The following is a 22902-nucleotide window of genomic DNA, read 5'->3' as shown; positions in this document are numbered from 1 at the left end:
GATATGCTTATACACACATTTTTATGGAAGTACTTTAAAAATCAGGTTTTTCATAGATATTATTGGACTCCTTATATTCAGACAGGATCATGATATGAAAGCAAATATTTTAAACTCAACTCTCCTAATGCTTGCAGGTAGATTCTATCTTTCTCATTGACTGAGGCACTACAAATAAAATATCTACCAAAATAACTGACTCCATTGCCTTTACCTTTTCATTTACCAAAGAACTGGTCTGAGAGATCTCTACTTCTTGTATCCTTCTGAAAATCACAGAAGGTTGAACAATGGGATTGAGGGAGAAAAAAAGTAGTATAGAGCTTCAATAGGAAGGAATAAGAAGTTAGAGGACACTCATATGAAAAAGTGTTCCAAATCACTACTGATCAGAGAAATGCAAATTAAGACAACTCTGAGATACCACTACACACCTGTCAGATTAACTAAAATGACAGGAACAAATAATGATGAATGTTGGAGAGGATGTGGGGAAACTGGGACACTGATGCATTGTTGGTGGAGTTGTGAAAGAATCCAACCATTCTGGAGAGCAATTTGGAACTATGCCCAAAAAGTTATCAAAATGTGCATACCCTTTGACCCAGCAGTGCTACTACTGGGCTTATATATCCCAAGGAAGTACTAAAGAAGGGAAAGGGACCTGTATGTGCCAAAATGTTTGTGGCAGATCTTTTTGTTGTAGCTAGAAACTGGAAGATGAATGGATGTCCATCAGTTGTAGAATGGTTGGGTAAATTATGGTATATGAAGGTTATGGAATATTATTGCTCTGTAAGAAATGACCAGCAGGAGGAATACAGAGAGGCTTGGAGAGACCTACATCAACTGATACTGAGTGAAATGAATAGAACCAGAAGATTGCCATACACTTCAATACTGTATGAAGATGTATTCTGATGGAAGTGGAAATCTTCAACATAAAGAAGATCCAACTCACTTCCAGGTGATCAATGATGGACAGAAATAACTACACCCAGAGAAGGAACACTGGGAAGTGAATGTAAATTGTTAGCACTGCTGTCTATCTACCCAGGTTACTTATACCTTCGGAATCTAATACCTAATGTGCAACAAGAAAATGGTATTTACACACATATATTGTATCTAGGTTATATTGTAACACATGTAAAATGTATGGGATTACCTGTCATTAAGGGGAGGGAGTAGAGGGAGGGAGGGGATAATTTAGAAAAATGAATACAAGGGATAATATTATAAAAAAATACTCATGCATATATACTGTGAAAAAATTATAAATAAAATAAAAAATAAATAAAATTAAATTAAAAAAAAAAGAGAGAAGTTAGAGGAAACTTTATGGATGATATTATGTCAACTGGACTGAAACAGCCTCTAACTTGAATATCCAGAGCCAACAAAAGCAAGTTACAAGATGGAGAGTCAGAAATCTAATAAAAGTTTAATTTCAAAATGAGGAAAATGGATTGCAAGCAAGGACACATGTCAGGGCCCTGCTGTTAATAAGGGGGACCCAGTTTGGGGTAGGCAGATCTCAACACTTATACCTATCACCACACAGTAGACTATATTTCTGATAATGAGGGATAACAACCACAATGAGACAAGTTTGATTCATAGTATGTCTTCATGATCAGAACATAGGTGTCTGTCTGGTTCTTGTTCAAGCTCAGAGAACACTTGGTGCTGGTCAAAACAATAATTGTTTGATTTTTACCAGAGGGTGAGTGCAAATGTTTGTTTTTATGCCAAACTCAGGATATGGCTTTAATGTTGGGCCTTAGCTCTAGAAAACAAGGTGTTTCCCAATCTTAACAAAAAGAATGTGGAGAGAGTATATCTTATGATAACATGAAGACACCTTCTGAGTCCATCTTTAGTAGACATCATGAAAGTTTGTTGGAGACATTGCAATATAATGCGTAGATTCCCCAATACTTTTCATTTGTAAAAATATCATCCCTGGTTTGGTTACTATTTTAAAAACCAAAAGGATAATTCTCAGAACTAAGCAACGTATTGATAGCTTGAACCCTGGTTCCCCAAAAAGGTCATCTCCCCTCCTGTGATTCATAGCAGGAGGATGTGGGAGGTTGATGAATCTGGACCATGATGACTTTTCTGTGTTGCAGCCCTCTATTTATCATGAGCATGGTGGAAAGAATGCCGGCTCTGGAGTTAAGAGATCTGAGTTCAAATTTGACCATAGACACTAGTTGTATGACCCTGACCAAGTCATTTAACCCTGTTTTTCTCAGTTTTCTCCTTTGTAAAATGATCTGGAGAAGGAAATGTCAAACCACCCTAGTATCTTTGTCAAAAAAAAAAAAAACTTCAAATAGTGTCTAAAAAGAATGTCTGCATATTCAACCTATATCAGCTTGCATGCTGTCTTGGGGAGGGGGGAGATAAGAGATGGAGGGAGAAAAATTTGAAACACAAAATCTTACAAAAAACAAATGTTGAAAACTAACTTTACATGATTTGGAAAAATGAAATACTATTGAAATTTTTAAAATAAAGAATAGGAAAAAATAATTTTAAAAAGAATATTAGACATGACTAATCAGCCTTAGTGATTGCTATTTGTGTGACCTCAGGCAAGTAATTTAATCTCCTGGTCCTTCAGTCACTTCTCTTAACCACAACTTCTATACTCAGTATAGACTCAGTGATAGGTTATTGTTATTTTGTTGAAGGGTTCCAGAAGATATCAGTGAATCTTCTCCATCAACTCAGTTTTGAGAGGTGATGAGGAAGAAGGAAGTCAATGTAATTCTGGGGCCTAGCCCAGACCCCAGCTGAAAAATTACCTTCTCTCTTACCCCTAATCCTAATTACTTCCATTTTTATGACTCAGAACTATTCCTAAGGAACCTATCATTAGTTTAAAATTTCCTGAATATAACCCTTCTAGCTATAGGATATACACCATAATTTTTTTCTTACATCCTAACATTGCCCCTTCCCAATATGCACACTGCTGACTCTATGGGCCTGTCACTTTACTTAGGTCTATGGTAATTTTTTTTTGTTATTATTACTGATTCTTCTAAGATAGGAGATGGAGTAGCAGGGCTGGGAGAGGGAATTTTTTTATTATGCCACATAAAATATATTTATTTAATTTAAGCAAAGATAGTCGGGGATGGAAAGATGAGGGAAGATTACAGAAGACATTCCAAAGGAGCTGAGAGGTAGCAGCACAGAGACAATCTGACTGAGGGAGAGTGAAGTCTGTCTCCTCGAGAGTTAGCCAATCACACAAGGGTAGGAGAAGGGGATGCTCCAAAAAAAAAAAAAAAAAAAAGGTGCTATTGCTACAAGTCCTTAAAGGTGACAGTCAGGGTGTGTTCTGGTTACCTAATGCCATAGTCCAGAAGTGCTCCCTGCCACTACTATCTTGGTCCCCTGGAGCAAAACTCCATTTACTCTTTAATAGTTACAGCTTGGGACTCAGTTCTGTTCCATTCTGTTCCATCCATCCTAATTCCCTACACATTCTCAGCAATTATTGACAGTTTAGATGTACCTAAAATTTCTTTCTGGAAAGGAAGGAAGCAAAGACAGAAGCAGTACATGTTTTCTTGTTCAGGAAAAAAAGACAAGTTTTTCAATAATTCAGAATGAAAATGCTACTGTTATATGTCTTCAGGTTACATTTCAGCATCTCTTCTACTATAGCACAGACTTCTCAATTATCTAAGGTCAATAAAGACATGGGGGGGAGCATAATTTAGTGTCACCTCAGTTTCCTCATTTTGAAATATTAAAATATATATACAATGCATCAAGTTAATATAAAAATACATTATCAATTATTTTTAAGCCTTCTCTCGGTATTTTCATGAGTTGCAATGCAAAGGACATCATCAGAAAATTACATAATCAGATAAGGGGAAAAAAAGAGAGGAACAACCACACACACACACAAAAAAGATAGCTGGTAATTGGCCTCCATGCTCTACTGATAACCATACAACATCAACAAAATAAAAAGTTTAGAAGTATGATGAAACAACCCACTCTGCCTACCAGTGGTGAATGTACCACAGAATATAAACAAGAATTATATAGGATAATCAGGCACAGATGAGTTGTGATCTAAATTACTGGAAGAAGATTATAACTATTTTGGAATGTTGAATATTATTTCTCATGGAGTTTTGTTTTTCTTTATGTTTTTTGGTCAAGGATTGCAATTACATCGGTATAAGGAACTTCCATGGGGAAATCCCCATTACGACTGCATATCCTCACCTTCTCTGCAACATGGTTTTAGAGAGTCATTTAGAAAGTTTCTGACTTGTTAGAAGATGCATTTGAATCCATTCTTTCCCAGATCTGAGACCAGCTCTCTATTCACTGAGCCATATACTCCTCCTCATGCAATTTACTGATATGTAAAGTTTGGGTTGTTTCTCCTCAATTTTGAAACAGAGTAAACTTTAATAAATCAAAACTTGACAGTGGCATTCCCAAACTGTATGAATTAAATGTGCTCATTATTCATGAGATTTTCACTCTTAAAACAAGTTTTGTTTTGTTTTATGCATAAAACATGCAAGAATAATCCTTAAAAGAAAAGTCCAAGGCAAGGGTGAGTCAGGTGGAAAGTGTAGAGTAGAAAACTGTTAGAAGGAATTAATAATGAGGAATGATAGAATTGTTTTATATCTATCTTATTTTTTGTTTTTTCTCTTATTCTTAAAAGCAGTAACACCATAGCAAATAAAAGTTTAATAAGTAAAAAATACATTTTAAATGAAAAACCATGATTAACTTATTAAGAGCCATTAAGTATATAATTACAAGGATTCTATTACATTAAGACACCAATTTCTTTAAAGCTCGAAATAATACCTACTGAAACTTTAATTATTTAAATGAGAAGAGAAAGAGGCATGTTATCTTCTCTGACAAAGATTAAAATCAATTTAATTGCTTCTCTGCTGCCTTGACATGATTCTTGCTGTGAGTCAAGCAACCAAAAAGGGAAATTAATACTGCAGCTGTTAATCAAGTGATATATCTCCTCACACTCCATCTGATTATAGTGGGAAGGAGACTTGCCCAGCTTAGTGGTCTTATTTGTCTGTCCAGGTTTCTCTTTAGATGGGAAGACTTCCAGAGGAGCTAAGAATTTACTGAGTTTTTTGAGAGTCTCAGAAAGTAGCAGCTTATCTTATCTGAACCTGAGTAAAAGTGGTCCTACCCAGAATGATGATCCTTTACTCACCTTTTGGTCTACCAAATTGGAAAAATCTCAGTCAGAAGAAGAAGGAAGGAGAAAGAGTAGGAAAAGGAAAATGTAGGGGAAAGAGATAGAAGGAAAGGAAGCTGAAAGGAGGAAAGGGAGAAAGATGGAAGAAAAGGGAAAAAAGGAGTGAGGGAGAGAAGACAGGAAAAGATAAATGAAAACAAGAAAGAAGAAAAGGAAAGGAGAAAAAGAATAAGGAAGAAAGAGGAAAGAGCTGGAAAATTAGGAAAGGAAGGAAGGAAGGAAGGAAGGAAGCAAGGAAGCAAGGAAGGAAGGAAGGAAGGAAGGAAGGAAAGAAGGAAGGAAGGGAGAGAGGAAGGAATAAGAGAGGGAGGGAGGGTCAGAGAGAGGGGGAAGGAGGGAGGGAGGAGAAAAGGAAAGAGAGGAGGAAAGCGAGAGAGAAGGGGGAAAGAGAGAGAGAAGGGGGAAAGACAGAAAGAAAGGGGGCAAGAAATACAGGAGATAGATGGGAGGGAAGGAGGGAGGGAAAGAAAAAGAGAGACAGACACTGACACAGACACAGACACACAGACACACAGAGACACAGAAATAGAGACAGAAACAGACAGAGACAGACAGAGATAGAGGGAAGGAAGGAGTAAGGAGGGGGGAAAGAGAGAAGGGGGAGGGAGGGAGAGAAAAGAGAAACAGAGGAAGAGAGAGACAGAGACAGAATACAGAGAAAGAGACAGAGAGGGGGAGGAGGGAAGGAAAGAAAAAGGAGGACGGAAAGAGCAAGGAGAGAGAGAGAGGGAGACGGGGAAAGAGAGGAGGGAGAGAAGAAGGGAGGGAGGGACAGAGAGAAAAAAGAGAGACAGACAGAAACAGAGAGGAAAAGAGACAGAGAGATGAGCGATACAGAGAGAGATAGACAGACAGACACATACACACATAGAGAGATAGAAACCAAGAGAGAGGGAGAAGGGAAGGAGAAAGGAGCCGGGAAGAAAGAAGGGAGAGAGAATGGGGAGGGAGGGAGAGACAATGTTGTTTTTTTTTTTCTTTCATGAAGCCTCACAATGTATTTTAAAGAAAGACAGCAGCAGCTCCTAGAGGTCAAAATTCAACTCTTTCACTAAAATTAGAACATGCATGTGAAAGGCAGTAATATGGGCTATACAGCAGAGCCCCATGGCTCATCTATCTCCTGATTTAAAATGTTTATCCTTGCAGTGCCTTTGTTAAACACCAACATTGAGTGAATATTCAGCAACATCTACACTTGGCAAACTAATGTATCTGATTGTAAGAAAATGGTATTGTGAAATATTTATGAGTCTTGAAATACAAACCCTGTGCACTGCCTCATCATCTCTTATCAGCCCTTGTTAACTTTACAGATGATGAGAAACACCAGAGTAACTGAGGTTGTCAAAACTAATAGATCTCAGAGACTTTGCACCGGCAGAGTTCAGTTCCATCAGTGGCCCATTTTCAAAAGAGTTTAACCCTCTCTCCCCCCCCCCCCACGTTCATTCCCCCTGGGGGCTGCTATCAGATGTCTATGATGAATCAGGGAACTGGAACCTTTTCCCAAACTCCAGACTATTTTGAGAACTCAACTGTTTCCCATTCTGAAGTGGGGGTGGGGGAGTGAGATTGAGTTCAGGGGGAGCCTCAGAAATTTATATTTGGACCTGTTCCTTATACCTAAAAAAGGGGAGAAAGTGCCATAAATTGAAGAAAAAAAAAACTCATTGAGTTTCATTGCATTGTCTCCTTCCTCAACCATGGTAGGAGAAAAGCTTGTTACAACATTCCAGTCCAGAAGAAGAATGGGCAAGACCCCAGAACAAAGCACAAATCTTCTCAAAAGTCAATTTCACTTCCTTAAGCATCTCAAGCAAAAGCTTCAGTTAGGGTCAGCACAGAGAATGGGGGAAGATGCACATCAGTCCTTATTTCAGCTGAACCTCACTCACCTATCCCCAGGATCTCTAGATAGCTTTGCCTGGTTCTTTTTTATCAAATACAACTCATCCTCCTATATTGGATCACCTTGCTGTTAGCCTGGCACTGTCCCTCCCCATTTCAATTGGACCAAATTGAAACAGATGCCCAGGGGCCAAGGAGATCAGGACGGGTATAACAAAATTTTGAGCCAGTTTCAAAGCTTAAATCAATATTTAACGGTAAGCTCTCTTTTATTTGCTTATAGTTTTTTTTTGGCAGGCTTTTACTGGCAAATATCACTTTAAGCTGAAAGCCAGAAGCTATAATTATAAAGGATGCTGTTCAGGCCATATTTGGAAATACAATAACTGATCTGATAAGGAAAAACTCTGTCCTTTAAGGAATTGCACAGCCATGGAAAAGGCAAGGAGTCGTCTTTTTTCCTGTATCCTCCAAGGATAGAGATAAATAAGGCTTCTTCAAATAAGCAAATCCAATTCAGGAGTAAGAATAGAGGAAGGAAAGAAAAATCTGACCTTCTGGCTTTTCAGACAATTCAGACTGCCACCTCCCAGCCAAAGGCACCATCCCTCGATGTTGATCACAAGCCAGAGGTGGTTCAGGTCAATGACCATGAAAGCTAGGACTAAGCCCTGACTCCCCTCCAAAGGCAGTTCTATAAAGTCAGACAACTCTCCAGAAATGGACCTGATCAAGAAACGAGCAGCATCTGTAACTTAACCTTAAGAACTTTTATCTCAGGTTTTGCAATAAGTTCTGTGAATCTCTCCTTGAGGAGTGTTCATAGTGAAACAATAAAGGGAAAATGGGGGTTAGAACCCAAATACAAACCCCACTTGGACTGCCCACACATGGAAAGATTGGACTAAAAATCCTATCTCTTCAGTAGGATATTGGAATGAGTTGTATGGGCCATAATTCTTTCAGCATCTCCTTCCTGGAACTATGTTAGCAAGACACACAGGTATAGTTTCTAATAGAAATCTACACTAACCTGGCAGGCAACTTTCCCATGTAGTTTTCAAAGATCCTATATAATTAATAATTGTACACCAATCCCAGGAAATCTAACTCAAAATATGCAGTTAGAAATCAACAAGCTTGGCTGTATATATTCCACAAGGGCAGAATCTATGGGACCTCTGATTAAATGCTATCATTTAAGTTCAATAAACATTCCTGATCATCTGTAAAAGGAAGTGATTCTTCACTTGAGTAAATAAAATAGAGGGGATTTCTAGAACTGTAAGATTCTTTCTTTTTCTCCAAACAGCTTAGCTCACCCACCAACCCTGGAAATGCAAAACACAAATTCAAAGAAGATGAGTATCCAAGTCCCTTTTTGTGCCAAGATTTCTCCAATTCACCCTCTACCTGCCAGAACATGGCTTCCAGAGTTGCTATATCTCTCTTCCCCCTTTCCACGTGATGCTATAGAAATCCACAATTGATCCAGATTGCCATCTTCTTCCCAACTATGGAAAAGTCCCAGAGGTCTGCAGGATGACAATACCACCCCTATCTGATCCATCTCTTGGGACATGTCACTTACCTTTTGCCCCTTAGTCCAAAAAAGTAGAATGGGTCTGGGCGTCAGCTCTCCATGGCAGTCCTGAACATTCTCGCCCACACGTCCCAATGAAGGAACAGAGCTGGGTGGGGGGATCCATCTTAATTGACAAGGACTCTGCCAGGGTGCTATCATTTCATTTTGCTGACTTCCCTTCGCAGCTTGCCTGTCGCTCCCATGTCTGCCACCATCAGCAGGAGATGAAAAAAACAGTGGAGATAGGAGTGCTGATGAGAACCACAGGGATTTTGGCAGAATCTTTATGGGCTACCATATGGTAGCAACTTTGCAGTACATGTGACATATCTTGGAGAGAAGACAGCACTACTTCCAAGGAATTTTTCTCACCATCCTTTAGTAAATGGATAAAACTTGTATGCCAAAGGATGGTAAAAATATTTGCTGTAGCAAATGCACATTGTAGAAGGGAAGAATAAGAATATGAAGAAATCTCAAATTGAAGGAGATTCCTTGTCCCTGACCTGATTTTTTTGAGAGCAATGTGAAGGGATTGAGATCATATGGTTACTGCTCTAGTGAAAGGGATCTCAGGTTCATCTAATTCAATACTTTCAGTTCTTTGCAAGTAAAAAAATTAAGGTCCATGGATATTAAATGCCTTGACCAGGGTATCACAAATTAAAGGTGGGAAGAAGAGAATGAAAATTTATCAAATACCTACTATGTGCTGTGCACTATCCTAAGCATTTTACAATTATTATTTCATTTGATCCTAGGAGATAGTGGTTATTATAATCCCTGTTGTTTAATTAAGAAAATTGAGGCAAATGGAGGTTAAGTGGATGCCTAGGATTACAGAGCTAGAAAGTACCTAAGCTTGTATTTGAACTCATGTCTTTGTAACTCCGGATCTACTGTCCTATCCAATGTATCACATAATATTTGTCCTTCATTTTCAAAGAGGACCAATGACATAAGAGTGTAATGGATTGATTCTCTATGTCAATTGGATTTAAGTGATGCTGATTTGCATGATGCCATCAACCCCACTCTTTCTTCCAGAGAATAATCAAAGTCAGGATATCCAGCGATGGCCCAGGATGTAGTGGATGACCTTGGTGTTCCTCTAAGAACTCCACAGCACCTGCTTCAGCAGCCTTCATGACGTATCCCCCCATGCTGCTGGGGGAAGCCTTCACATACTTGGTGCAGACATGCATCCAAACTAACTCACCAGGAGCCTTTAAGTTTCCCTCAGTCTGCTTTAACCACCCGGCTAAGTGTGGTCCTACAGATTCTTGGAGCCACAGGTGAGAGTTGGCTGACCAGCTGGAAACCAAAGAGAATCAGCAACCTTGAAAAAACATGGCAAGCTTCACATGAGGGGTGTTAGTTCTCCCTGAATACCCCATACACATAAATATGAAGTAGTATTATATATTTTTAAATTTTTTCATCATATCCCATACCCTTCCTTCATAAACAATGGATATTCTATCACAAGAGAGGGCAATGCCAGATTTTCATGTTTCCAATTGTCAGGGTCTTCTATAGACCAATTTGGAAAAAAAGGAATATATTAGCTCCATAATTCCCTGATTCTATTCATTATCTTTCTTGTTCTGCTTAAGAATCATAGGGAAGGGGAAGCAGATTATTTATAATTTAAGGTAGATTTCAAATCATTAATCTTTCTTGCCTGATGTTTATGTAAATAAAACACAGAGGATCATTAAGAATTTGAGGGTTTGTGAAATTGGGAGGGGCAGGTAATATGGGGCCACAAGATCACCAGAGAGAGGGAGAGCAAAGGTAGCAAAATTTCAGGGAACTGATTAAAATAGCTTGACCATCACCCAGGAAATCTTTCAGAATTACATTATGCATAACTGTCAAGCCTGATGGGAAAGCCATGAAATATGAGGAGATAGAGAGGCCTCTAACAGAAAGCAGCCCCAAAGTTTTGAGATGCAAGTTATCTTTGCAGCTGCCAAGGCCCAACATGTTCTTGTTGACTAATTAAAAAAGAAAAGAACAAGGAGGCCGATATACTTCAGTCACTTTGATTAGACCAAAACATGACTGTCCTCCATACATTTCTGAAACACTAAAGCTAATGAGCTTGTGTTTCAGGGTTTTTTCTTTTCCTTTGTCCTGGAACAAGAGTTTCTGTCACTAGTTCTACATCTGATGAAACATGCACCATAGCTATATTTTGTGTATGATCACTATTTTAATCAGCAAGTCTTATGGAAAGGAAGGGAAGTTTCAGAAAGGTTCTTTTTTGTATGAGTCTAAGTTGAATGTCCAACAAGTTGACCATGTTTTGTTTTTATAAGTGAATATACATTACACTAAGTACAAGGAAAAGATATAAAAGTGGCCTAAAGGTTGGAAACTATCCAAATCCTCCAAAAAATTTAGTAGCTTCATTGGAAGCTACACAGCAGATTAGAAGATAGAAGATCCAGGCTTGCAGCCTATCTCTGCCATATATGTATAGTTGATCACACTTTACCTTATCTGAGCCTCAATTTCTTGAACTATACAATAAGGAGATTGGACTAGATGGCCTCTAAAGTCCTTTGACCTCTAAATCTCTGATCCTATGATGCCTTGAAATGCTATTCCTTAAATTAACTAAATTGTCTATACCCCTTTGACCCGGAAGTCCCACTAAAGGGAATATATGCTAAGGAAGTCAGATCGATAATTCAATGAATCAATAAGTATTGATTAAGACTTTATTGTGTACTCTGAACTATGCTCTGCATTGAGGATATAAAGAAAAAAATAATAAAAACAATAGTTCCTGCCCTTAAGAATGTATGGGGGAAAATCATATCAAAAAATTCATAGAATAATTTCTATGGTAGCAAAAAAAAATGGAAACAAAATAGAAAGTCATTGGTTTGAAAAATGACAGAATGAATTGTGCCATGTGAACAGAATGGAATTTTATAATGAATATGAGGAATTCAGAGAAACTCAAGAAAACATATAGTGAAAAGAATTATATAAACAATTACCACAATAATATAAAGGTAAACAGTACTAAAAAAGAGCAATATTCAGATTACTTGCAATGACTAGTTGATCTCAAGAATAGAACGTAAAATACAAGTCTCTCCTCTTAGGAAACAGGCAGGGAACTATGGGTGTAGTGTGTTGTATGTACTGACAGGTGAGATTGCTTGATCAGTTGGTTTTGCTTAAATGTGTTTCTTTGTCCAAAGTTGTACAGGGAAAATTCAATTGTATAGGGAAGAAATCACGGTGATGTTCAACAACAACAACAAAATCCCCAATAAAGAAAAGAAAGAAGGAAAAGAAATATTCATGAAAAGCTACAATCACAAACAAGACAGTCTCTCAATCTAAATTTGCCAAGAGTTCTCAGCTGTGAGACCTAATGGTAAAAGTGAAATTTTACTATTTTAGGATCTGAGAGATTAGGTCACCTCCTAGAAATTATTTTTTCTTGGGTAAATACAAAATTCAATTCAATTTATATTGTTTTAATTAAAAGTATATTAATAAGGATTTTCCTGAAAGGGATTAGTAGAAAAAGAAAAAATTAGGACTTCTACAAAACTTTTTTTTCAAGACTTCAAGAATTTAATTCACAGGCTGTTTTCTCTATCCCCTTCAAAAGTGCAAATCAATTTAGTAGATAGTCCTTAAGAATTGTTATGTCTAAAAAAATCTTCTGATCAAACTGTAGATGAGCTTCTCCAAACTTAGCAAGGTTTGTCTTCAGTCTATGTCCAATATTTTCTATTTTATTTCCACACTTATATTCCAAAATTATTTCTATAATTAGGAATCTATTCATCTTTCCCAACCTCTTTTCATTCTAGTGTCTTTCATCTGTTGATCATTTCAAATTTGTTCCTGGTAAACTCTGCAATTCTTGAGAGCAAAGACTGTTTTACTTTTTCTTTGAATTGAATGCCCAGCATGCAACACAGTGAATGCTTAATAATTTTATTGTTTCAACAAATAAATTAGTAACCCAAATTAATAGGTAGCAGGATTGAGAGAAAGAGTACTGGTAGTCAAAAGGCCCAGATTCAAATCCAAGTTTTTCCACTAACAGTACATATGTCCTTAGGAATAATAAAAATTGATTTTTTATGGATAGAGTTGTAGAAGGTCACAGATAGTGGGGGAACTATGGGTGAGGTATAAGACCCTTCAGCCCAGCAAGAGAACATGATGACATCTCTGATTTGGCTCCCTATCCACCCTAGGATTGTCTCAGCCTTCCTAAGAAGTCAGGAGGTGTGACAACCTGTGTTATGATTAAAGCAGAATTATATTAAATGGCAAGGAAACATCTGCACACAATAGCAAGTTGTTTATGTGGTACCAGATGTGCAGTATATAGTTAACACATGTATAGTGTGCTATCGTTATGTAAGGGTATTAGAGTACATAAGGCTGAGAGAATTATGAATAAATGAACTCCTGTTTTGACCATCTTTGTGAGTTCTGCCCCTTCACTTCTCACCCATGATCAGGTTTCCAGCTTGTACCAAAATCCTCCAGTGAGCAGGTCCAGACATAGAGTTTGCAAAGCAATGCATTAATCTTATCTCATCTGAGTCTCACACTAATCCTATGAAGTAAGTTATATAGACAGTAATATCATCACTTCAGATATAAGGAAACTGGGGCTGAGAATGGTTAAGTGATGTACCTAACAGAGGCACAATTTGAACCCAGATCTTGATTCCAAATCCAAACCATGAAATAAAATTACTTTCAGCCTTTGTACACATGATAAAACAAACTTTTTAAGGTACCTCCTCCTCTATTTAACTGTTTTACTTCCTTTATTTTCTGATTTCATTAATAAAGAAAATTCTTAATTCTATTAGAGAGATTGATAGTAATCCTCCTCCAGTAATTTGTCCACTCATGGGTCATTGGGATAATGTTCTCAGATTTAAAGTATTAACAATTAAGTTAATATTTATAAATGATCTAAAACAATTATCCTTAGCATACCATCTACTATTGTTCTCTGAATTCTTGGAAATCTGTTTCCCAAAATCTAGGGTATATACTATGCTATATTTTACCTTCTCTGTTGTGCATTCTAATATAGAGTGCTCTGTGATAGGGTAGGAATCCCTTAGCCCTCATCTTTTCCACTCCAGTTTTTATTTCCTGATTGTTGATGAGGATCAGATACAAATAAAATTTCCCTCATTGGTTCTTCTGCTTTTTAAAGGATAAACTATCATTAAGGGTAGATAAGAAAGAATTAGCTGCTCTGATATTTTGCAGAAACAGAACCAGAAGATGATTGACCACCTTGCCACAACTATAGCATTCCTTCAGACCAGGCTTGTGATATGTTTTCCAAACTCATCATCTATCCCCTCTCTCTGTCCCAGTGCTCTGTAATCAATCCAATAACAGTACTATTTCACCTTCTGTCTTGGCTGATCTTCACATAAACTATATCTTAGTTCCTGGATTTCTTATGGAGAATATATCTTCTTAGTATGTCATTTCATTTCCCACTTAGATGCATTCCTTAGACAACAGTCCATTATAATCATTCCTCAAGAATCTCATCATCAGGAAACACATCATTCTGCTAGAATTCATGAATTTTATACCCCATAGGTACCTTCTGGCCCTCTGATTGAAGAGTATGCCCCAAATAGGAAGGTATTTTCTCCACACATAATTTTTCAGTTCCTTTTGGTGTGTTGCCTTCTTCAATCAAATTGTAAACTCCTTGAGGGTTTTCTCTCTGTTTGTATTCCCCAAATTAGCATATAAGTATTTATTAACTGACTGATATGTAATGCTATGATGTCTCCTGGCTCACCCAACTTTAACTGTTAAAGTTAATATAAAGTAGTAAATATATATTGGGAGGCTTTTTCTCTCTCCCTTCCTATTTAGATTATATCATTTTTTATTAAATATTTAAGATTTCAGCCAAATACTTTCTTACAAGTTTTTACTAAGTATCCTTCACCCCTGTTCTAGAGTCTTTTCTTCTACTATTGGTTCATCATGCCAAAATCCAAATCCTTTTCTTGGACAATGCATATCCAACCTGCTGTCAACTTCCATATCTGCCTTTTTCTTCTGTGTCCTTTGCCATTAATAGGAATCACTGATGAAGGAAAAATAAAAAGTGCATAATAAATGCAATTTGACAATCACTGTGCTAATTACTGGGGATCAAGCAAGATAGTCCCTCAAAGAGCAGTGGAGGCAAGGTAGAGTATGGTCAGCGTCCAATTTCTTCCCTCCATAACATTTTAAAGGCATTTGTGGGGAGTTTGATATTCTTTCTTCAAGACTCTTCAAGACGTCCCAGAAGAGGGAAGAGGAGGTATCAATAAAGACTTGAGTTAACTCCCTGGTGATGAAATTAGAAGTGATTAGAAAATTTTAAAATTTGAACCAGAAGTAATCTGACTCCAGATTCAGAGTTCTTTCCAATATATTACATTAAACATACATGCATACCATAATGAAATATTTGAAATATTTTTTCATGTCACATCAAATATTCAAGCTATTGTTTGGCATCTGTTAATAAATCAAAGATATACAAGATCACATAGAAAGAAATAACAAATGACACTTTAACTTTGTGTTTTCATGAAGGTGGGATTCCTAACATTTTAGGTGTCAGGAAAATTCTCCATTGAAAATGTCTTAAAGAAAAAGATAACAAGTGAACCTGCTACTGACTCTGTGGATTACATTGTCCCACTTCTAAAGAAAAGAAAGGCATTTTTTTTTACAAGAGGTCAAGAATCAGAGCCTCTTTCTAATATGTTAGATGGCATGCCCACAATTCACTAGGTTTCCTTTGTAAGATTCCACTATAGACTGCTATTAAAAGAAGTAAGTTGTTTTAGGGGTGGGGGAAAGGAGATATTGAAAAAAACCATGTGGTTATTACAAATTCAATATGTATGATAGTATTTTGCAAAGTCATACCAGCATTTCTCCCAAGGAATCAATAAAAACTATTAAGTGGTTCTGAGCTTCCTTTTCCCCTCAGAAATAGCAAAATCTACTAAGCTATTTGGATAGACATAATTTAAATCAATTACATACAAATAATTTAATTTCTTTAAAAAAAACAACAAAAAATGGAATATGATTCCAGTTATCTCATTTAAATGAATATTTCCACATTATTCAACTTTAAATCAAGACTAAGGGGCAATATTTTTTCTGACAGCATCAACTTCTTGAGGTTAGTAATGTTAATGGATTGGTCCATGAAAATCAAATGATTTAGGGGTACCTGCTGCATCTACCCATATCGATTGAAAAGTAGGCAAATCTTCCAAAATAAAACAAAACGCAGGAAAAAAGTAAAGCTTAAAATCAAATTTTTACTCCATTTAATGTTTAAAATTAAAATTAAAAATTCATTTGACCAAACATTTATTAAACATCTGCTATTCACCAAGCACTATGTTTTATGTTGAGAATACAAAGAAAAAGTTGAAAATAGTTCTTGTCCTCAAGGAGTTTAAGTTCTTTTGGAGGAGTACAGAAAACAGGTATACAGATTAGTATTTTAAAAGTATATGCAAAGCAATACAAAATATCTTTCCTGAATAAAAGGATGCTAATAATAGGGGAGGAGGAATAAATCAAGAAAAACCGTATGTAGAAGGTGTCCTCTAAGTTGAACTTTGAAGAATACTAGAAACTCTTTAAGATGAAGGCAAGATTCCAGACACAAGCAGGATATGGAATGATATGTATTGTGCACAAGGCAATACATTTTGCCTAGAATGGACAGTGTTGGGAAGGGAGATATAAAAAAAGACCAAAAGGTACAATCTAAATTGTGGAGGGCTTGGAATGCCAGCCAGAGTATTTTGTGCTTTATCCTTTAGGCAATAGAGCATCTTTAGGAATCTGAATATAAAAAAATCAAATTATAATTTAAAAAATAGAAGCTCAAAAACTATAAGTAGATAATAAGTAACACAGGCAATGTGTGTGTGTGTGTATATATAAAAGGGAGAAGTTATGTGAATTCCCATCAATGCTATCTAAGAGATAGCATCATCCACAAGAGGGTGACAGACCCTGTACCTTTCTACCTGGCACTGCATGAGACAAGAGCTGATTTGACACACATTAAAGTCAACAAGTATTTATTAAGTACCTACTAAATGCCACTGGGGATACAAAGAAAGACAAGAACAGTTCTTATCAAGTTCACAATCTAATTTTGAGAAGTGGAAAGAAATAAGAAAGACAATACATAAACCACTGTGTAAGATATATACAAGATAAATGGAAGTCTCCATTTCTTCTGGAGTAGTAGCCACCTTTTTAATCAAAGTCAAATAACCAAATTCCCTGTGAAAAAAGGTTATTTTAGTAAACTGAATTCCCCAGTGTCTATTAAATTATCTAGAAAGAAATTAACTCTTTGAGGATATTCAGATAGTAATTAGTAAGGCATGACTGTCATGTACTAAAAACAATACCCACATGAGTAACTAACAATGTATACCTCTCATATTAACCCACAAGTTTTACAAAACATCAAAGATATATTCATGTGTTTGAAGTTGGAAAAAATTACCATTATATCCAAGTTATAGTCACATATTTCACACTGGAAAAAATTATCATTACAACCCTAGAATGCTAATTCCAAACTGTAGCTAGCCACTACTTGCCCTTTCCCCAACCAGATGCCACTGAGATCAAAATCAGCCATGTCCACCTTGGATTCCATATGAAAAACCAGAAAGGACTCAGCAGCTCATTTGAGGGGGAAAAGTAGGATGGATCTGAAAATTTAGAATAGAAAGATGTAAAAAGATCATGTATTACATATCCTATAACATAAAATATAATTACAAACACACATAATTATAAAATTATAAAATATACTTATAAAAACAATAAAAGTGTTGTTGTTGCTTTAAAATTTAGGTTTTTTTCAATTAATAAAAATCTATTTATCTCCTTCCCACATTTGCCTATTCAAAAAGAAAAAGAAAAAACCCTCATTTCTTCAGGTAAAAGTACTGAGGTCCAGAGTAAATGATTTACCCATAGGGTCACCCAAGTAAGTGATAAGACTAGGAATTAAATTCAGAGTTAGACCTTTTTATTGGACCAGAGTGCCTTTAACATGCTTGATCTTCAAGTAGAGCACAACTCTAGCAAGATCTAGTGTTGTTTCATGGTTAAGTACAATAATGCCAAAAAACAAAGTCTACTTTCCTAGTGCTTCATCTTCAAGTTGGGCTTGTTAAAATCAGCAACTAGTCTTTCTAACTAGTTTGGTTTTTAAAAGTATAGGGCTATTATGATGAAAAAATATCAAGATGGAAAAAATAACAAGAAAAATTCTTCTTCTCCTCCCACTTCTCCCCCACAAAAAAATAAAACTTAATACTAATATTGTGTGAGCAAACTGCATAGGTCATTTATCCTACTGCACTGCTGCTGAACAGTTTGGGCTTTGGCAGCTGCTATATTCCATGCAGATGTCACAATAGTAAATAAATAAAAGAGCTGTAGGGCTATGATATAGCTGTCCCTATTAACAGGGTTAGGTTGAAATTATTAGTAGGAACCATAGAACCAGAGAAATAAATGCTGATTGGACAAAGTCAGATCTCTATAACAATGAATATCATCTTCCAATGACTTCATAGCTCATGTGAGTCATCAATTATCTTTTTTCTCCTTTTTTTTTTACCAATGACTTTTGTTTCTCCGTCACATTCATTTTTGAATATAGCCTTTCCTGCTCTGTCTTATCTATTAAGCTTTCCCAAAGTATCAAGAATTAAGTAAGAAAAAGTGAAATGAAAAAGTTCAGCAAAACTAATATATTTATATGCAGTATTCCACATCCCTAAGCCTCCACTTCTGCAAAGAAGGAAGAAAATACATTTTTGGTGGATCAGTTGGTAAATAATGAATGATTACTACTAGGCAGTGTTAAGCACTAGAAATATAAAAAAGCATGCCTAACTTTATGGAATTCATATTCTAATAAGCAATTAACACATAAATATGATGTGAATAAAAGATACATGCAAAGTATATAGAAAGTAGCATGAAATTGGAGCTATTAGTAGTTGTGGAGAATAAGAAAGACCTTGCAGAAGGCAGGCTTTGAGCTGAATCTTGAAGATCAGGGAAACTAAGACTCATGAGGTGGTTTCAGCCTAGCATCTCAGACATAGGAGACAGCCGGTACAAATGGATAGAGACTGGAGAGGGATCGTTGTATACAAAGAATTGCAAGTATATAGGAATAATATAGGTCATTATGAATTTGGTTTCATTTTACTATTTTTTTTGTTTACAGTATTGAAGTATTTGTCTATTGTTCTCTAGATTCTATTTAACATTATTCATCAGTTCATGAATGAATAAATAGATGGATGGATGGATGGATGGATGGGTGAATGAATGAAAAATATTATTTAGCATTTTCTGTGTATCAAGCATTGGAGATAAAAATACAAAATGAGTAGAGTATTTAGAGTTTGATTAGATATAAAAGAAACCAAAGTCACCCACTGTATCCCAAATTATCATCAGTCATCTTGACTTTTTTCTTGCCACTGGACTTTGATGATCTGCAAAAGATAGTGAGACTGAAATCTTTGTTTAACTTTGCCTCACTTAAATACAATTCATCCAGAAGTCAAGACAACACACAGTGATGTCTTTGGTCCTCTTGGAAAATAGACCAACAACAACAAAGTGAATACCTTCTCAGTCCATCATGGAGATGAAAATGTATAATAAGGTAATGGTAGCTGGAGAAAATGGTTTTGATCTGTGAGATAAGAGGTAAAATGAAAACAATTGGTGGGGAATCAGTTAACATTTCCTTCCAGAAGCAATGATAGTATTAATTTGATTACCCTTCTTTTGAATAAAAAGTGGTATAGACAGAGGTCTAGTAGGCTGGAAAGAGCTTAATCAGGAAGAATGACAAGGAGATAACTGGGCTAGGAAGTCAGTTCAGACAAGTATCCCCATGTTCCTCTGAATTCAATATTTTTTTTATTTCCTTTGCTATTCCAGATGATTTTGCTTTAAATATCTTATTACTTTATATAGCTCTGTAAAGTACATCTTGTCAATTTAATAGGTAGAGCAATGAATCTATAAATTAAGTATAACAATTTTTGTACATTTGGTACACATCACTCATGAGCGATGAATTTATTTTTTCTCTAAGTTCCCCTTCTAACTCTTCTTTTGACTTCTGGATTTCAAAATTCTCTGTTACTGTTTTATCCTGAAACTTACCTCAGCACCTCAGGCCTTCTGTAAACCTGAAACATCCCATTATTCCTAAGGCCTTGTGATCCCAGAATATACCTCTGTTAGACTGTCTCCCATCTCCCATTGGTGAATTTTTCCTGGAGTCTCAAATCTATGGAGAGTCCCATGCCAGCCAATTTTCATTCCACTTCTGACTCTGCTCCTTAGTTTCAAACTTCCAAACCATGCATTCTTGCTAGAAATAACTTTTGGATGTACCCTCCTTACATACAAAGACTAGCTTTCCATTTTCACTTTTTTTGTTGTGGTTTGCTTGAATTTTGTTTTCTGTCTCAATTTTTTTCCTTTTTTGATCTGATTTTTCTTGTGCAGCAAGATAATTGTATAAATATATGCCTATAGTGAATTTAACATTTTTTTTACCATGTTTAACATATATTAGATTATTTGTCAGCGAGGGGACAAAATGGGAGGAAGGGGGGTAAAAGTTGGAACACAAGGTTTTTCCAAGGGTCATTGTTGAAAAATTATTCTTGTATATGTTTTGAAAACAAAAAAAAACTTCAATAAAAATATATAAAAAGAGAAGCTTTCTTTTTTTTTCTTGTATCCCTAGAACTAAACACTTTACCTAAAATATAATAAACACTTGAAAGTTTTTCTTTCCTTCTAAATATTTAATTCATTCATTATTTTCTTAAAAAAAGATTTTTGTAGCACAGTGTACATAGTGCAATGGGCTTGGAATCAACAAACTCTAGGTTTAATTTTCATCTAAAAGACTAGCTAGCTGTATGACTCTGGGCAAATCACTTATCTACCCTATGCTTGTTTTCTCATCTACAAAATAAAAGAACTGGACTTAATCTCAAAAATCTCTTCCAATTTGTGATCTATAATCCTGAAAAATTGTAAGTTTTATTATACTATCAGGTGTTTCATGTATTTTGTAGTTATTTTGAATTTTCTATCGTTTCCTCTTGGATTTTTGTTTCTGTTTTACAGAAATGTGGTGGCCCAACAAATAACAACAAAAACAACATTTTAAAAACTATATTAATAAAAATGGTGACAGCCTCGATTTGCTTTTTTTTTTTTTGAGAAAGACTAGTTTTTTTCCATTTTAAAAAAGTTGGCTTTTGTTTCAAATATATAATTTTTATCATATTAAAATGGTCCTTCTATGCCAATACTTTGTAGGGTTTTCAGTATAAATAAGTTTTGTGCTCTGTCCAAATTTTCTCTAGTTATCTTTCTTTTCTTTATTTCTCCTGGATTAAATATTAGGATTAGACCTATCTCACCAAAGGAATTTAGTAGAATGTCTTTCTTCTTCACTTTTGAGAATAAAATGTATAATGTTGGTATTCATTCATCTCAAATGTTCAATCAAATTTACTTGTAAATTCAACTAAGCCAAAATTTAGGCTTTCTCACCTTTTGTTATTTTTTATGACTTATTCAACTTTTATTTCTGAAATAAATATGTTTAAGATTTGTATTACATGTTCTATTAATTTGGGCATTTTATATTTGTGGGTGATCCATTTGCTTCAAGTTTTTAGTTCTGTTTGCACATAATCATGTATAATAGGGTTTGTCAATTATTTTTATTCCCTTCCTTATAATTCCATTTTACTTATTTTATTTAAATAATTTTATTTTTTCTCTTTTTAAAAAATTTAGTTGTCTAAAGATATCTATTTTGTTAGTCTTTTCAAAGAATCAGCTTTTAGTGGTGTTTATCAATACTGTACTATCTTTGTGAGCAGCTAGATGATACAGTAAATACAGAACTGCAATTGGATCCAGGAAGACTTGAGTTCAAATGTGATTACCTTACTTACTAATTGTGTGACCCTGAAAAAGTAATTTAATCTCTCTTAGCCTGTTTTCTTGTCTTGTAATGCTGGAGAAACTGAGGGAAGATAGATATTAGGTTTTTAATATTTTAATAGTGGAGAATTTGGATTAGCCAATACTAGCCAGCTGAATGGGACTCTTGTCTCAAAGCATCCAACAGTGAACAATTAATTCCAGGGACTTTTATAGGGCTCCAGCTATCAGGGAAACAAAGGCAAGGGTGGGGGAACAGAACACTGGGTGATGGATGAGCTATAATTTCAGAAAAGGATCATAATTCAGTTCTGACAGGTTGGGGGTCAGGAAGAGAGAGAGAGTCTGGGACAAGAGATAGTAAACACTACCCAGGCATTTGAGATAAGCCATCTGGAGTTTTATGACTCAGTGGAGCATGAGAGTGACCAGAGCTTAATGAAGTAAGGAAAAGGGGTGGTGGCCATAATATTTTATTCAGGTTATAGCAAAATAATTCAGGGAAACTGAGGAATTACAGTCTGCTTAATGAGAAAAATAATAACAACTACCTTTTAAGGTTACAAGAACAAAATTAAATAATAATTTGTTCTTTGTGTTATTTATTATTCAATATGTCATTCAGTCTCCATTTATGTGTTGTATTTCTTTAATTATTATTGTACTAATTTTATTTTTACTATTATGTAAAAGATATGTCACAAATTATGCATAAATATGTATCTTTAAACAATTTGTTTGCAAACATACTCTTCAACATTCATTTATAATTTTTTCACACCCTAGTACCTTATATCCTTTTGTTAAGATACTACATGATATATATGTATATTTTTAAATATATGCATGTATACATATGTATATTTTAAATGTAACTATCTGAAAACAATATCTTTCAATACTTAATTCAATTTTGTTTTCCCCGTAATGTTCTTCTCTAAAATATAATCTTCTCTGGGAGCAGGTTTCTTGGGGGGGCTTCTTGGAGCAGCCTTCCTTTCAGTTCAGAGTAATCCTCCCAAATGCAGCCAGGAATTAAAGTTCAAATCCTTTATTGTCCCTGGCAAAATCTTATCTC

General features: G+C 35.5%; 1 long non-coding RNA gene across 3 annotated transcripts in view; it reads right to left on the bottom strand.

The window, feature by feature from the left end:
• LOC141539672 (uncharacterized) overlaps positions 1-8931 on the bottom strand; it is a 227083-nt gene extending 218152 nt beyond the window's left edge. For all 3 annotated transcript variants that reach the window (XR_012481360.1, XR_012481359.1, XR_012481361.1), the window contains exon 1: positions 8730-8931. This is a non-coding gene — a long non-coding RNA (uncharacterized LOC141539672). The remainder of the gene's footprint in view (positions 1-8729) is intronic.
• Between the last annotated feature and the right edge of the window lie 13971 nt (positions 8932-22902).

This window comes from Sminthopsis crassicaudata, chromosome 4, assembly GCF_048593235.1.
Source record: "Sminthopsis crassicaudata isolate SCR6 chromosome 4, ASM4859323v1, whole genome shotgun sequence".
Classification (NCBI taxonomy): Eukaryota; Metazoa; Chordata; class Mammalia; order Dasyuromorphia; family Dasyuridae; genus Sminthopsis; species Sminthopsis crassicaudata.
The sequence above is the reverse complement of the archived record's forward strand: the minus strand, read 5'-3'. Positions and strand labels throughout refer to the sequence as shown.